Genomic DNA, 15,277 nt, shown 5'->3' on the forward strand with positions numbered 1-15,277 from the left:
TTATTGAACATCTACTAGTTGTGTTGCAGATATAACAGTACACAAAACAGACTCAAGTCCCCCACTTATGGAGCTTGCATTCCATAGGTAAAGTCACTTACCCAAAATGAGACTGGAATGTGCCAGAGCTGGGATTCAAACCCAGGTCTGGTGGCCTCCTGGGCTTGTTCTTTTCCCACCTTACCCCCGCAACTCACTGCTCCTCAGGACACTCCTCTCATACGGGGCATAGACTGCCCCTGCCAGCCCTTCTGGGGAATTCAAGGGTTCAGGAGCAAGGCTGGGTCAGAGATAGGAGAGGAGCTGCCATTTCTGTAGAACCTTCTGTGTTCCAAGCCTTCCCTGGCAGCCCCCCCCCCCCCCAAAGAAAGGCTGAATGCCTGATCTCTTGGATATTTTCCCCAGGGAGGGATGGAAAGGGGAGCTTCCCCAAGGGGATTTCAAGAGAAGGCGGGAGTGCTCTTTATGCTTGCATCAGAAGGAGACACCCTCTTCTTGGCTCAGGTGGGGAATCCCTCTGTTTTTCACTGGGTTTAAGAGAGGCCTATTGTTTTCCTATTGTTTAGGCCCTCAAGGGAGGAAAACTCAGGACCAGGGTATATCTGAGGATTGCATCAGCTTTTGGCATCTGAGTGAGCTCTGGCTCCTTGGTACTTGGCTCAGCTCTGCCCTTCGACTGTCCTCAGCTCAGGCTGCTTCCTGATGCCATGAGACCCATGACACTCCCACTGGCCAGGGATGGTTTCTTTTAACCCAAGAAAATAATCAGTGATTTGCAAACCTAGTCCACTAAGGAAGGGAAAAAAAGATGCAAGATTGTTTACTATAGCATTTACTCCTAGTAGCAGTCACTTGGAAATGATCTAAATGGCCGGTGTTTGGGGTTTAAATAAAGTATGGCAAAAGTATGCATTCAATGGAATGCTGTATAGCCTTTAAAGATCATCATGTAGGGTCTCCTGGATGGCTCAGTCAGTTGAGCGTCTGACTTCGGCTAAAATCATGATCTAGCAGTTCCCAAGCTTGAGCCCCCAAGTCTGGCTGGAGCCTGCTTCGGATTCTGTGTCTCCCTCTCTCTCTGCCCCTCCCCTGCTCACGCTCTGTCTCTCTCTCAAAAATAAATAAACATTAAAAAATTTTTAAAAATCATCATGTAGAAGATTAAATGACATCAGAAGAGTGCTTATAATAGTTTTAGTTAAAATTCATAACTGAAACAGTGTACCCAGAACAGAATGGACAACCTGATCTCATTTTTAAACACTATGTGTATGTATGCATAGAAAACTGTCTATAAGGATGCATACCAAGTGTGAAGAGTAGTTATCTCTGGGTGGTAGGATTGTAAGTGATTTTTTTTTTCCTCTTTTCAATATTTTCCAATTCCTTCAGTGAAAATGCATGTCTTTTGTAATCATGGAGCGAAAATCCCACAGTATATATTAGAGAAGAGAAAGAGAATGTCTCCTTTTGGCCCTGTGCTTAGATGACCACAGGCCCCAGCCAGCTCTGGGAGATCTGAAAGCCCAAGAAGAGTGGGGTAGGGGCCAGCTTGAGAACTAGCTGGGTGCCATCTCCCAGAGAGGCTGCCTGACCACACAGTCTGGCTGAAGGAGGCCCCTCCCATGCTTTCTCCCCCTCTCACACCCATTTTATTGTCTTCATTGCATTTGTCCACATCTGAAATGACCTGCCTGTGCATCTGTCTCTTGAGTGATTATCTCCACCACCACAAAGCAAGCTCCATGAGACCAGGGACGCTGCCTATCCTGTTCCCTTTGACTTCCCATCAGCACCAGGGGCCCAAGTGAGATCTTGGTTTGTAAGTGGCAGAGGGCATACTCAGCAGCCCCAAGCTGTGGGCATTGATCTTAAAGCCACAGGTGACAGTGAGAAAATGGGAACTACTTCATGTAAGTTTGGAAAAAGGCAGATAGGTGGCTCACGGGGCCAGAACTGGAGGAAGCTCAGTGACCTGGAGAACCTGGTTCAGCTTGGTGACCATGGCTGCCACTGACACGTGTTGGGGGAGTGTGGCTTTGTGCGTTATATTTTATAAACTAGTGGAGTGAAGGTAGAAGCAATTTATCTGATCATCACTTACCCCTTTGCTTTCCAGTCCCCTGCTGCTGCCAGCTCACTCTGTCCTTCAGGCTGATGACTTCAGCTCTTCTCTTTTGAGCCTGTTGCAGTCAGGTTCCCATCCCAAAACCGTTCCACTGAATCTGCCCTCGACCAAGATCAACTGTGACCCTATGATGCTAAATCCAAGGATTAATTCTGTGACTTGACCTATCACAATGGATTGCTCCATCCTCCTTGAAACCCTTTCTCCTGGTTTCTCTCCTACTGTACTTGCTACTCCTTCTCAGTCTTTTTTGCTGAATAATTGAATGGGACTCATTCCTTAGACTGACCGTTTCCCTACTGACAGTCACCCCCTTGGTGATCTCGTCCTGGGTCATTGCTTTAAAGAGCTATGTGATGAGTATTTGCAAGTCTTCATTTTGGGCCTCGATCTCTCCCCTGAACTCATATATCCAACCTGCCCACAGGGCTCTCCAACTGTCTAAAAGGCATCTCCTACTTAACATGTCCAAAACCAAGTTCCTTATCTTCCCCCAAACGTGCTCCATCAGTAGGCTTCTGCAAGGCAGATAATGGCAATTCTGGACTCCCATTTGCTCAGGCCAAAAATCTCAGAGCCCTATCTGAATTCTTTATTTCCAATCTACTTCTAATCCATGAGCAATTCCTGTTGGCTCTACTCAATAGAATCTGATCATATCTGAATACCTCCATGCTGCCTCTCTAGTCCAAGTTATCGGTGTCTCTTGCCACAATTTCTGCAATAACCTCCTAACTGGTTGGTTCTACCTGTGCTGCCCAGTTTATTCTCAACACAGCATCCAGAGTGGCATTGTTAAAATGTGAGTCACATCATTGCAATTCTCTGTGTAAACTCTCCAGTGGCTCCCATCTGAGTCAAAGCTCAAGGTCATTCAAGGGCCTTCTTTTAGTGCCCTACATGTTCAGAGCTTTGCTGCCTCTCTGATTCTCTTTCTTACTTCCCCTTCACTCACTCTCCTCTGGCCACCTCACCCTTTCCCACTGATCTGTACCATGTCAGGCAGGCTCTCACATCTGGACTTTTGTACATGCTGTTCCCTCCACTTGGAAATCTTCTTTCCTATTAAATGTCAGGGTCCTTGCCCTCATTTCTTTCAGGTCTTTGGTCATAATTCACCTTCCCTGGCCATACTGTTTAGAATTTGGTACACTTTCCCACCTGCTCCATAGCTCCCTTCCCCTTCTCTGCTCTATTCTTCCTCCAGAGCACTTTCCTCTCCTGACTACTATATATTATATATATATTTTTTTTCTTTCTTTGGTTGTTGATCTCCCCTAGTAGACTGAAAGCTCTCTGAGGGCAGGGTTTTTATCTGTTTTGTCTCCTGCTGTGTCTCCAGGGCCTGAAAACAGTGCCTGGCATATAGTTGGTGTCGAATAAATATCCGATGAATGGATATATGACTAAAAATACATGAAAGGATGACTTACTGTTTATAAAAGGCCTTTGAGACAAGGTAGAAAGATCACTGAGTTTCCTGCTGGCATAGGAGCATTAATAGACTCAGTGTGAAAGAAATGCCCCAAGTGGAGAATGCCCCTCTGTGGAAATCACGATGCCTGTGTTTGACCTGGGCCAGCGTGCAGCCAGCTCACACCTCAGTGGCTTCTGAAGAACTCACCACAGATGAGCACACCCCACTTCATTTCCACCCAGGCCTCTTTTACCCCAAGGCCTGCCCTCAGCGCACTGCCTCAATCATTTACTTTCCTTTTTTTTCCAGGTGCCAGGGTTTGAAGCCTATTGGAGGAAAACATCAAGGTAAGAGAACAATAAGACTGTGTCTCTTTTGGGACTTCCCAACGTAAAGGGTCTTGGAAGATATTCAAGGAAGACTAGAGTATTGAAAGTGTTGGCAGCTGGGTAACACAGGGGACTCGTGTTGACTTCCTGGGTAGAGTGTGGGCACTGGGGACAGTGAGTCCAGCTCAGTGTTGAGCTGTGAATCATCAGAGGTGGCTGCAAGGTCTTTAGATCCAAGAAGACCTCCCCCAAACCAGTCATTTGTGCCCACAGCCTGGCTCTCCTGCTCTGCTTTCCTTACCTCCCTCCAGGCCTCTGTCCTTCATCCCTCGCTCTTCTGCCAAACCTACTGAAGTCGGGGTGTCCTGGGTTTTTGTTTTTGTTTTTTTCAGCAAGGATGGTTTAGGTCTAGATCCAGAGAAATATAGGATGCTTCCTGCGTAGGAGTTATCTGATTCTGTGTTAAATGTGGTCTAAATTTCAAAGAGTGAAAACACTCAGTAAATAATGGATGGTAGGGAAATGTGTACCAATGTGTGTGTACTGCTGACTTGATTCAAAAAGGGGCTTTTTAAAACCAGTGTTAAAAATGTGTCCAGGCTTTGACCAGGCAATTCTACTTTTTGGAATTTATCCTAGGAAAATAATCACAGTTGTGCAAAGGTATATGTGCAAAGGTTATATATTTATAACCACATTGTTTTATAATAGAAAAAAAAAAGAGAAAGAAACATTGGAAAGCCCAAGAAAAAGGAATTGGTCCTTTAAAACCTGGCACATCCACACAAGGGCACATCATGCAGCAGAATGACCTAGGTGTATACTTACTGGCAAGAAAGACATTTGCATATATTGCTAAGTAAAGGGAAAAAAAAGGAAAAAGAAAAAATGAATAAAGCTTACAAAACATGCAAGGCAAGTGGCTTGGGACTCAGGCTGGAGGGTTGAAATCCAGATCAGTCTCTTAACCCGTGTGGGAACTCAGGCAAGTGATGTGATCTCCCTGAGCCTCTACTATCTGCCAGTAAAATGGGCATAATAACATGGTTGCAAGAACTGGGTGGGATTAACACATCTAAAGGCCTCAGCACAGGGTCTGGCCTGGGTTGAGGGCTCAGCAGCTGGGTACCCAGATGAGATGTGAACCAGTAATATTTCTGCCAGTGTATAAGCCTGGAAACATTCTGGAAATTCATAGACAAGTAATGGTTTTATTTGGCTGGTAGAATTGTGGGTGATTTTTAATATTTTCTTATTTTTCTACAAGGAATACTTGTTACTTATTTAACAATGAGGTAATTTTTAAAAGAAGTAACAATGGGAAAGATTAAAAGAAAAAAAAAAAAACCCTGCCTTGCTTTGGGCAGGCAAGCCAGCTGAGCAGCCCCTGGGGCAAAGCCCTGAAGGAATGAAGGAGAGGCAGGAAGGAGAGGGAAGGGGGAGGGAGGTGGGTGAAGGAAAGAACAAAAAGGACCCTTAGACCTGATGGCTGGTGCCCAAGGAGATGTACCTCAGAGTTAAGATTCAAACCCTACAGGCATGTTCCCCACTTTGACAGCTCCTGGGAGGTCCTGGTAGGAGATACGGTGACTCAAGTCCCATCTGCCCCATGAGATGATGAGGAGTGTGTGCAGCCACCTCTGGCAGCTGAGCACATGACAGGAGGGGCCCTGGGCCTTCAGAAACCCAGCATATTGTCCACATCCAGAGTAGGAGAGACAGGAAATCCTAGTGAATTCCTAAATTCCTAAAAGGATGACTAGCTCCCCTTTCCTTTGGCAGCCTGGCAGGATCCACGCTCAAGAGCAGGATTTCCCAAGCAAATACAGCCTGCTGGGAAAGGGAGCCAGTGACTGGTGACCCCCAAAGATTTACTTGCCAGCTCCTATCCCCACCCCCACCCACATCAATGAGGTGCCAATTTATTCAGCATTTCTTGGGGCAGGGATCATCCACCTAAGTGAATTCTCCAAGTAATCAAACTCAGTCCCATCACGTTGCAATGTTTAATTAATTTGTTTTATCAAAATCATGCATGCATATGGTTTATATATCAACAGTACAGGAAGCTTGTAATAAGGATTGCCTCCTTAACTTTCTTGGTGCTTCTCTCTCTCTAGAGAAGCCTCTTTCTACTCTTCATTAGTTCCTATTTCTGTTCATACTGTTATTTCTTGATTTGCCAATTTTAGACATCTGTTGACTTCTTGTGGGAGACAAAAATTAAGCTTTCCTACAAAGCTGCTTCCAGTTCTCCTCCCTCCATCTCCCAGTAAGAAGATAACATGATTTTTGGTTGACTCAGTAGTGACTGCAGACACATTATTTGCTGCTGAACTAAGTGTTGTGTTACGTGTCCTTGAGGTCTCGGGGGAAAATATCTTATATCTTTGATAATTTTCTCCCCTTTATTTTACCTGTTGGTAAACTGCTAACTGCTGTTACCAGTTGGTAAACAGGTAAACTGGTAAATTGGTAACTGGGTTACTCTTCTGATATTCTTATATTTTTTATTTCCCTTCCCTTTGCCTTTTGGGTCTACTTTCTTGGGAAACTTTACTTGACTTTATCCTCCAACCATTCTGCTGATTTTGTCTTAATTGTGGCCTTCATATTTTTAATATACAAATATTCATGTTTTCTGTGCCTTTTTTCATAATATCACATTCTTGTTCTATAGATATGCTATTGCCCTCTTATCTCTCTGAAGGAGTTATTTCTTTTTCTTTTGTTTATTTGTTTTGTTTTAATATTCTTCTTTTCTCTTTGTTGCCTTTATATCCACCTAGCTACTTTTTGTTTGTTTTCTCTCTTTCATGTTGGAGGCTTTCCTCAAATGTCACATGTCGTGGCTGCCTGTTAATATTTATGAACGATGCAATAAAAAGTATGAATCAAACTGTGTGTTTGGGAACAACCTATCAGCTGGGGCTTTGCTATAGGTAGCAAGCCAGCCTTTTCGTTAACAAGCCTCAAAATGCCACACTCTTCTCTGAAGGTTTCTCGATCTTGGTGCTGTTGATATTTTAGGACAAACAATTCCTTATTGTCAGGGGCTCTTGGGCACTGTCGAGTGTTTAACAGTATCCCTGAACTCTACGTCCAGATGCCAGTAGCAGCCTGCCTTCATGGAGTTGTGATAACCAAAAATGTCTATCAACATTGCCAGATGTCACCTGGGGCCCAGATCACCCCTTTGAGAACCACTACTTGAGCCATTCTGCTTTTCAAGAGAAGCTCTCTGACTCCTTGTTCCCGTTACTTATTACTGCATAACAAATCACCCCAGAACTTAGTAGCATCAACAACAGCCGTTTTGTTATTCTGCAAGTCAGAAATTCAGAAAAGGCACAGCTCTTCTCTGCTGCACCACGTCTGGGGCCCTGGTTAGGATGACTGAAATGACTGGAGGCTTGCGTAGCTGGGATTTAGAACAGCTGGGGCTGAAAGATCCACTTTCAAGATGGTTCTCCACTTGGCAGGGATAGCGGGAAGCCTGGACTCAGCTGGGACTGGTGACTGGGGAGACTGCACATGGCCTCTCTAGCATCCAGCCTGGGAGTTGGGCCTCTTATGTGGTAGCTCAGGGCTCCAGTGTGAATGCTCCAGCCAGCAACATGGGCGCTGCATGGCTTTCTGCTGCCTGGCCTTGGAAGTCACATGGCATCACTTCCACTGTAGTCACAAGACTACATAGATTCAGGGAAGGAGACTGACGCCCACTTCTCAGAGGAAGATGTGTCAGAAAAATTTGCAGCCATGTTTGAAATTCGCCACACTCCAGAATGGGGTGATATATGCCTGGGGCACAGTGCAGTGTGAAGAGTAGGGACATTGACTCTCACCCTTCATTCTCCAGACTTTGCCCTCATCCCCCATTTGCAGCCTTGTGTTCATCTGCCATCTCTTCTGCCTGAGCCTCTCCTGTTCAGGGTCTTCAGTCACCTGCTATGTGGGATGGAGTGTGAGGTGGGATCTAGGAGGATATCCCTGGTTCCTTACCCCACTGCTTCCTATACCTGACCACCACCATCATAATACTTAATTTCCCTCAAGTGTGAGTTGCTCCAGGGTTCTGAGGGTGAAGGGGCTTGCCTCCTGGCAACATCTCCTTCTGTAGTCCCTAGGAGACCAGCTTCCTCCACCTGCTTTCTGCCTTTCTGGAGTGTGCTAAAATCTTATCCATTGATGTCTCTTTTACCATTCTCTTTGCACTTGAAGGGTTATACCTTTCTTTTCTTTTTTAAATTTATATCTAATTTATTTTTTAAGTTCTTATTTAAATCCCAGTTAACATACAGTGTAAAATTATTTTCAGGTGTACAATAATAGCGATTCAACACTGCCATACCTCACCTGGTGCTCATCATGACAAGTGCACTCCTAATGCCCATTGCCTATTTCACCCATTCCCCCCACTATACCATTTTATTTCTTGACTGGCATTTTAGCAGCACTTCAGGAGAGAAAGAAGATTAGGACATGTGACTGACCTGACGTGTTAACTGTAAGCCCTGTTGTACTTCTTTTGGAATGAGATACATCTCTACCTTGTGTTATCATCTTCCCTGCCCTGAAAGCTCTGTTCAGTAGTGCAGTGACCACATTCAACCCTTTGCTGGTAATTCAGACTCATGTTTATAAACATACATGTGTACCTTGGAATTATTAGGCTATGTAGAGCAATCTGTCCCTCCATGATAGGGACCAGGATCACTGCATTTAAATCCCTTGAACCCTTTTTGTGGTCATCTCTGTCTCGGGCTGTCTCTTGTCCCATTTATTTATGGTGAGAATGCCACATTACAGCACATTAAGTTCTAATCAACTGTTTTTCAGTGGCTAAACCTGATGACAGTGCATGGGATCCCTGGCCCCCCCCCCCATTTTCTACCCTTCCCCACACCTTGCAGGATTTGACCTTTGTGGAATTTATCAACCAGTGCTTCCAGTTGGGTTTGGCCAATAGAAAGTCCCTGCAGGACCCTGGAGGATAATGTTAGGTGCTTTAGGATACTTTATCCTATTCACCTTACTTGCTAGGCCTCAGTCTGCAGGGTCTGTGTGCTTCACCCTTCAGGCACAACCCCTGTGGCAGCCCTCCCCTCCAGGCTTGTCTAGGTTCCTGTAACCACTCTCTTGCCCTCCTCCCTTCAGGTAGGAGGTAACAGCTCCCCCACTGGTGTTGGCTCCAGGGTGCTTCTCTTTCCCTTGTCCTTTGCCTCAGTTCTGCTCACCTTGTCCTTCTTTAAGGTCCCCTCTGTTACCTGTGCAGTATGTATCTGTTTCCCACTGGGACTCTGACCATACAGAAACTTTTTCTGATTTGCTTCTAAAATAAGAATAGTCCCTGAATGAGCCCTGCAAGATCCTCTTAGGTGTTCTTCGTATGAGCTTTGTGACCTCTCTGGACCTACTCAGGAATTTTAAAAATACACTTTCTAGGTTTTTGACTGTAATGCATGGTAGAGGTTACTGTGTTAGTGACTTCTCCATATGGGGAAATATTACTTACTGGAGTATTTTGAGAAGGAAGATAAGTATGTAAATAAAAGGAAACCAGGAGAGAGATTTTTATGACTTTTAGAAATTATATGGCTGACTGGAAAATATCAACAGTTTCAGAAAATGAAGAAATACCTTCCTGAATAACAGATTCTTGCTGGATCTTTAAGGTCAAGTGTATATTCAGGGGACATCCGGGCCATGTCTGAATGGGATTCCCTTAGATCTGACATTAGGAGTGCCTTAGGTCACTAAGCCCACTAAGCCTGTGTGCTTCCAGGTCAGTAGCCTCTTTGATGCTTTTACTGTGAGGGTATTATGTGCTTGTTTATCCCCTGGGATGAGTATAGTGAAGCCCAAAGAGGCCCACGGCCTAGGCCCCAGTCATACCTCATGCCCAGGGGGAGTGCCCCAGAGCCCAGCCACCCTTCAGCTACCCCTGAGATCAGCCTGCAAGGCTCTGCTGCTGGAGTGCTCTCTGGATTCTCTTGCCTCCTCCCTCCCCTGGCCTAGTCAAACCTTAGTTTTGTTTAATTTCTACAGACCATTGAAGCATAGGTAACTCTAGGGAAAAATTAGAATCAAGAACTCTTCCTGGCCACCCATTTCCTGAAACACAGAAAGGAAACATTTCATAAACGCTTTGTAAAGTAGACAAAAGGAAGGGGTAGGGGCACTCTGGCTGGCAGGGCTGGCCATGTGGCCTCTCACAGATGAGGGAGGTGAGATGGCACATGGGGGCTGAGGTCTCAGCCAGGGGCAGCACAGGCACAGCCCCTGGCACCGTGTCTCTCTGGCCACTCCAGCAGAGCCATTGATCCTCTGCCCTCCTGGGCCAGGAGAAAACACCTGGGGGCATCCCCCCCCATTTCCCAATGGGGAGACTGAAGCCAGAGAAGTGGAGAGTTACAGCTTCAGTGGAGAGACACTCATATCTTTACACCCTGGCTTCCTTATTCATGCCTCTTTCAACTTCTAGGGATTTTTTTTTTTTTTTTTTTTTTTTAATTTGGGGAGTAGGGACTGGGCAGTTGGAGATAGATTTCTTTGTTCCTAACTTGGCTACCTCCATTGATGTAGCCTTTATCAGTTTAACTTGTCCTTTTTCATCCCACAGCACTCTGTGTCCCTCTGCCAAATGCAGTCAGCCGAGGCCCCCCAGCGTCCCGCCTGGCTGAGTTGCAAGAGGCCCCAGGCCCCTTCCTGTTCACTCCTGCTCTGTAGACACGATGCTATGGGGCAGACATGCAGGGACATGGACAGAAGAGGCAGACCATGGCTGGATGGTGGAGGGCTGGGGGGTCTGGGGGAAGCTTCTGAGGCCTTTCTGCGCTGTCCTTCTCACAGTAGAAGGTTCATGGTCCAGGTACTGGGATGGGGCCCAGGTGTAGTGTTTAAGCCTGTGTCTTGTCTTTTCCTGTCCAAGCTGCCCATTCTTGACCAGAGTGTGATGGAGGTGGCCATTGCTAGGGTGGCTGCCTCTAACCACAAAGAGAGGAAGGAAAATTCTCAGCCTGGGCACTTGAACCAAGTCCTCAGCAAGATGTTGCAAGTTCCTAATCTGGACCCCAAGGCCAGGGAGTTTAGGCATCGTCTGGAACCCAGACTGTTACCCACAAACATAGACATTCAGGGGACCTACTCCCACCCCCCACGACACCAGATCCTCAGCAGTGTCTCTGGCCTGGGTAATAGTCCCTGGGAAGTCCAGCTGCCACCTCTCTATGAATGACCCTGTAGCAGCTGTACTGGTAAGCCACTTCTCTGGGGGCAGAGCTGAGGTCCACCTTGATGTCATTACACACCATTACAAACTGATGCAACCAGCTTTCAACAGACACTGCCAGGGAAGGAACACATTACAACAGCATGCCGCAATACTTCCTCCGCTCGTGCAGGAGGCTTGCTCCCATCAGCAAAGATGGACTCTTTGAACCCCAGTATCTCACTCCACCAGCCTGGACAGTGCCTTTTGTCAGGAGCATTCCGAACCTTTGAGTGGATCTCCTTTTCCCAAGAAACTAAACCAGTGGCTTTCAATCCTGGCTGCACATTACACTCATCTAGGATATAAAAAATATTGATGCCTGGGCCTCACTCTCACCCCAGAGATACCAACTAAAGTGAACTGAGTAAAGAAAAAAAAAATCTAAGTGTGTATTGAAGGGTAACATATACAACAACAACAACACAAAACCTAAGTATAGATCTAAGTGAATTTTCGCAAAGTGAACTTTCCCAGAGTAACAAGCATCCGGATCAAGAAGCACAACCTCACCAGCATCCCCTGGTGCCCCATGGGGTCGCCACCATTCTCACTTCTGATGGTGGAAGTGAGTCTTGCCTGTTTTCAAGCTTTATATTATGTAAATGGAATCATAAAGTACATGGACTTTTGTGTCTGGATTCTTCCACTCGACATTATGCTTATGAGATTCACCCAAGCTGTGTGTTTATGGTTGCCATAGTTCGTTTGTTCTCGTTGCTGTACAGTATTCCACCATATGGATATTCCCCAATTCATCTATCCATTTTACTATCGATGGATATTTGGGTGTTTGGATTGTTGTTTGGGGTTTGGGGTTATTATGACTGCTACTGCTATGAGCGTTCCTATGGTGTCTTTTGGAGCACATTTGTGTGCATATTTAGTGGAAGTGCTAAGCAAGTCTGGATACAAATGTGTTCAACTTCAGTACCTTATGCCAAATAATTTTCCAGAGTGGCTGTACCCGTTCACACTCCCTCCAGCAATGTCTGAGAGTTCTGGTTGCTTCACATCTTTGCCGGCAATTGGTACTTTATATCTCTTTCGTGTTAGCCATTCTGGTGGGTGTGTAATGATATTGCGGTGTGGTTTTAATTTGCATTTTCCTGATGACTAATACAGTTGAGCACTTTTTCATATGTTTATTAGACACTTACATCCCCTCTTTGCAAAGTGCCTGTTGAAGTATTTGGACATGAACATTTGTAAGAAGCTCCTCAGGTGGTTCCTATGTGCAGCCAAGGTTGAAAACCATTGAACTAAACCACAAGTTGGTATCTGCTGTTCTGTTTCTCGATGTCCTGCCTTTGAACTTAAGAGTATTTTGGATCTGAGGGGACCTCATGGACATGGGTAAAGATAACCTTCACCCCCTATACCAAGATGGGCCTACCAGGAAGAAGCAAGAGATTGGAGCTGGAGTTTAGGCAGTTGCAAATCTTTGGGAATATAGCCTCCACTTCAGAAGAGCCCAGAGACAGCCGGTGGTGTCCACAGCTGCCACAGACATTTCCTGACCACAAAAATGATCCCTTGCTGATACCCCCAGAGCCCCAGGCAATCATGTGGAGGAAGTGGAGGGGCCACATGCCAGGTACTTCCCAGTTTCTGGGCCAGTATGAACAGGACACAGCTCATGTGGGGGTTGTGGTCAAGCTGGAGACAGTGGAGCATGTGTTCTGGGGGCCTGGGTGGGGCTGAGGGAGGCCTTCCATCTGTGGCCTTTCTCCTGGGTGAAAGGGCAGCTAGCTAGTGAGGCCCTCCCACATGGGTCCAAGCCTGGCCAGGTCTTGAATTCTGTGCGCTTACATCTAGGTCCCGGTTGTTGCTTCTCTCATCTGTAATGATCTCGTCTGTCCTCTGTTGCCCACCTTGCGGCCCTGCTCCAGGACCTTCCCTGGCCACCCCACCCCTATGGACCCCTCACTCTTCTGAGCTTCAGCTGCACTTAGAGTGAGACCATACAGTGTGGCTCCTAATTACATACTGCCTTGTATTGGGTCCCTGTTGCGTCATCTGTGTTCATTTTATCCTCCCCTCTGGACTGCAGTTTCATCCCAAGGACTGCTGGGCACTTCTCTCTGGCTCCCAACAGTGGGTAGAGTGGCATTTGGTAACTCAGTGACAACAACCTCCAACTTGAAAAGGACGATGCAGTAAAGATGCAGACCACACACAGAGTCAGCATTTTCCTTCCCTCAGACTGGGGTTGTGCAGGTGGCAAGCAGAGCTGCCCTGTGTGGGCTCTGTGTTGGCACATGTGCCCCATTTCTGGTAGGCGAGGAGCTCTGTGCAGTGAGTCTGGAGTTGGAGCACCAGCAGGGGACTGGGCTGCTGGTGCCTGCCTGGGTGTGCATAAAGGCCCCTCAGGCAGAGGGGTTCTGAACACCCAGATGGAATTCACCATGGTGTCTGGAGCTTGGGAAACAGGGGGCAGGGGACAGTCTCGTCAGTACCCGTCTGTGTGCTCTTTGAAAAGAGCATGGTCCACCTTCTGTTGACTGAAGTCCTGCCAGCTATGTGACATGAAAAGAGGGACAAGGAAGCATGTGGGCAAAGTTGACATTTTGGAGGCTGGTGAGCACAGAACCAACTCTGGGCTCTTGGTTGTGGCATGTTCCATGGATTCAGGCCCATCTTGGAAATTGCTCTGGTCATAGAGCCTTTCATGTCTGATAGTCCAAGTACAGATGCCGGTGTTCCCTTGGAATATGGAATAAATGGTGGTCTGCACTAACCAGCCACCAGAGTTCTATCTGAAACCTGGAATAGTACCAGGAAGAACTCTCTCTGGCAGCGTGTGAGAGTTCCAATTGCTTCACATCCTTGCCAACAACTGGCTTGTTCTGTCTTTGGCCATCTGAGTCTCATAAAAAGAGAGACTCCTCTCCTTCCACTGAGTATGCCTCCCAGCCTCTCCCCTTTCACCAGAGCCCCTCCCAGCAATTATGCCCTTTAGTTCTCTCAAGTCTGGGTCTTCAAACTCTCCTACACTGGCTGCCTTCGTGCAGTATTTGATATGCTTCCGCCAGCATTATCTGTGTAATGCTTCCCTCCACCCCTTTCCCCACGGAGTACAGCCATGCTGTCTGCCTCTCACAGCCGAGATCTCGAATGAGACTTCTCCTCTCTCCTCCCCCTTCCCAACACTTATTCAGCAAGTATTCATTTTACACCTGCCTGTGCTGGGCACACACAGTAGGGTTCAACAGGGAATAAGCCTACTTGGCCTTATTCTCATGAAGCTTACAGCTGAGGAGGGAAAACAGACATAAATTATTAACAAGTGTTTGTGTAATGGCCGTTGTGATAAGTGCTGCCATAGCCTGACAGCACTAGCCAGGTCCTTTCTGCACTTGAGCACCTGCAAATGTCTCCTTGTCCTTTGAGGCACAGCTCACATGTAACCCCATCAATGCCACCTTCCCAACCCTTCATCACACAGCAGCATGGCCCTTTCAGCCCAGAACAGCCTTGGTTATAACTGTTCTGCACAGAGGCTGAAATCCAAGGATGGAAACCTGATTGCCTCAGAGCCCCCTGCCCGGCACACAGCCCAGAGCATGGAAGGTGCTCAGTAGATGAATGCAAGTCCTTGCTAAGACTGGGCCAAAGTGTGTGAACATCTCCATGGACTGAGAATCATTGCTTGCTTGCCTTTTTTTTTTTAATAGACTTTTGTGGGGTGACTGGGTAGCTGAGTCAATTGAGCATCTGACTTCAGCTCAGGTCATAATCTCACAGTTTGTGGGTTCTAGCCCCATGTCAGGCTCTGTGCTGACAGTTCAGAGCCTGGAGCCTGCTTCAGATTTTATGTCTCCCTCTCTCTCTCTACCCTCCCCCACTTGTGTACTTGCTCCCTCTCTCTCTCTTTATCTCTCTCAAAAATAAATAAATAAGCATTTAAAAAATAAAAAAAATTAAAATAGACTTTGTTTCTTTTTATCATTATAAAAGTAATTTGGGTTAGGTCACAATAATGTGAATTTACTTAAGAAAACTGAACTGTACCCTTATAAATGGTTAAGATGCTAAAATTTATGTTATGTGTATTTATTTCGCCACAATTTCAAAGAATGCATACAATGCAAAGAATAAGTATAGACAAGGAGAATAAGGGAGAAAGGTCC

General features: G+C 46.3%; 1 long non-coding RNA gene across 1 annotated transcript in view; it reads left to right on the plus strand.

The window, feature by feature from the left end:
- Positions 1-15,075, plus strand: part of LOC128315176 (uncharacterized) — a 52,207-nt gene extending 37,132 nt beyond the window's left edge. Inside the window, exon 3 of the long non-coding RNA XR_008297655.1 lies at positions 3,855-15,075. This is a non-coding gene — a long non-coding RNA (uncharacterized LOC128315176). The remainder of the gene's footprint in view (positions 1-3,854) is intronic.
- Positions 15,076-15,277: the final 202 nt, after the last annotated feature.

This window comes from Acinonyx jubatus, chromosome A1 (genome assembly GCF_027475565.1).
Source record: "Acinonyx jubatus isolate Ajub_Pintada_27869175 chromosome A1, VMU_Ajub_asm_v1.0, whole genome shotgun sequence".
Lineage (NCBI taxonomy): Eukaryota > Metazoa > Chordata > Mammalia > Carnivora > Felidae > Acinonyx > Acinonyx jubatus.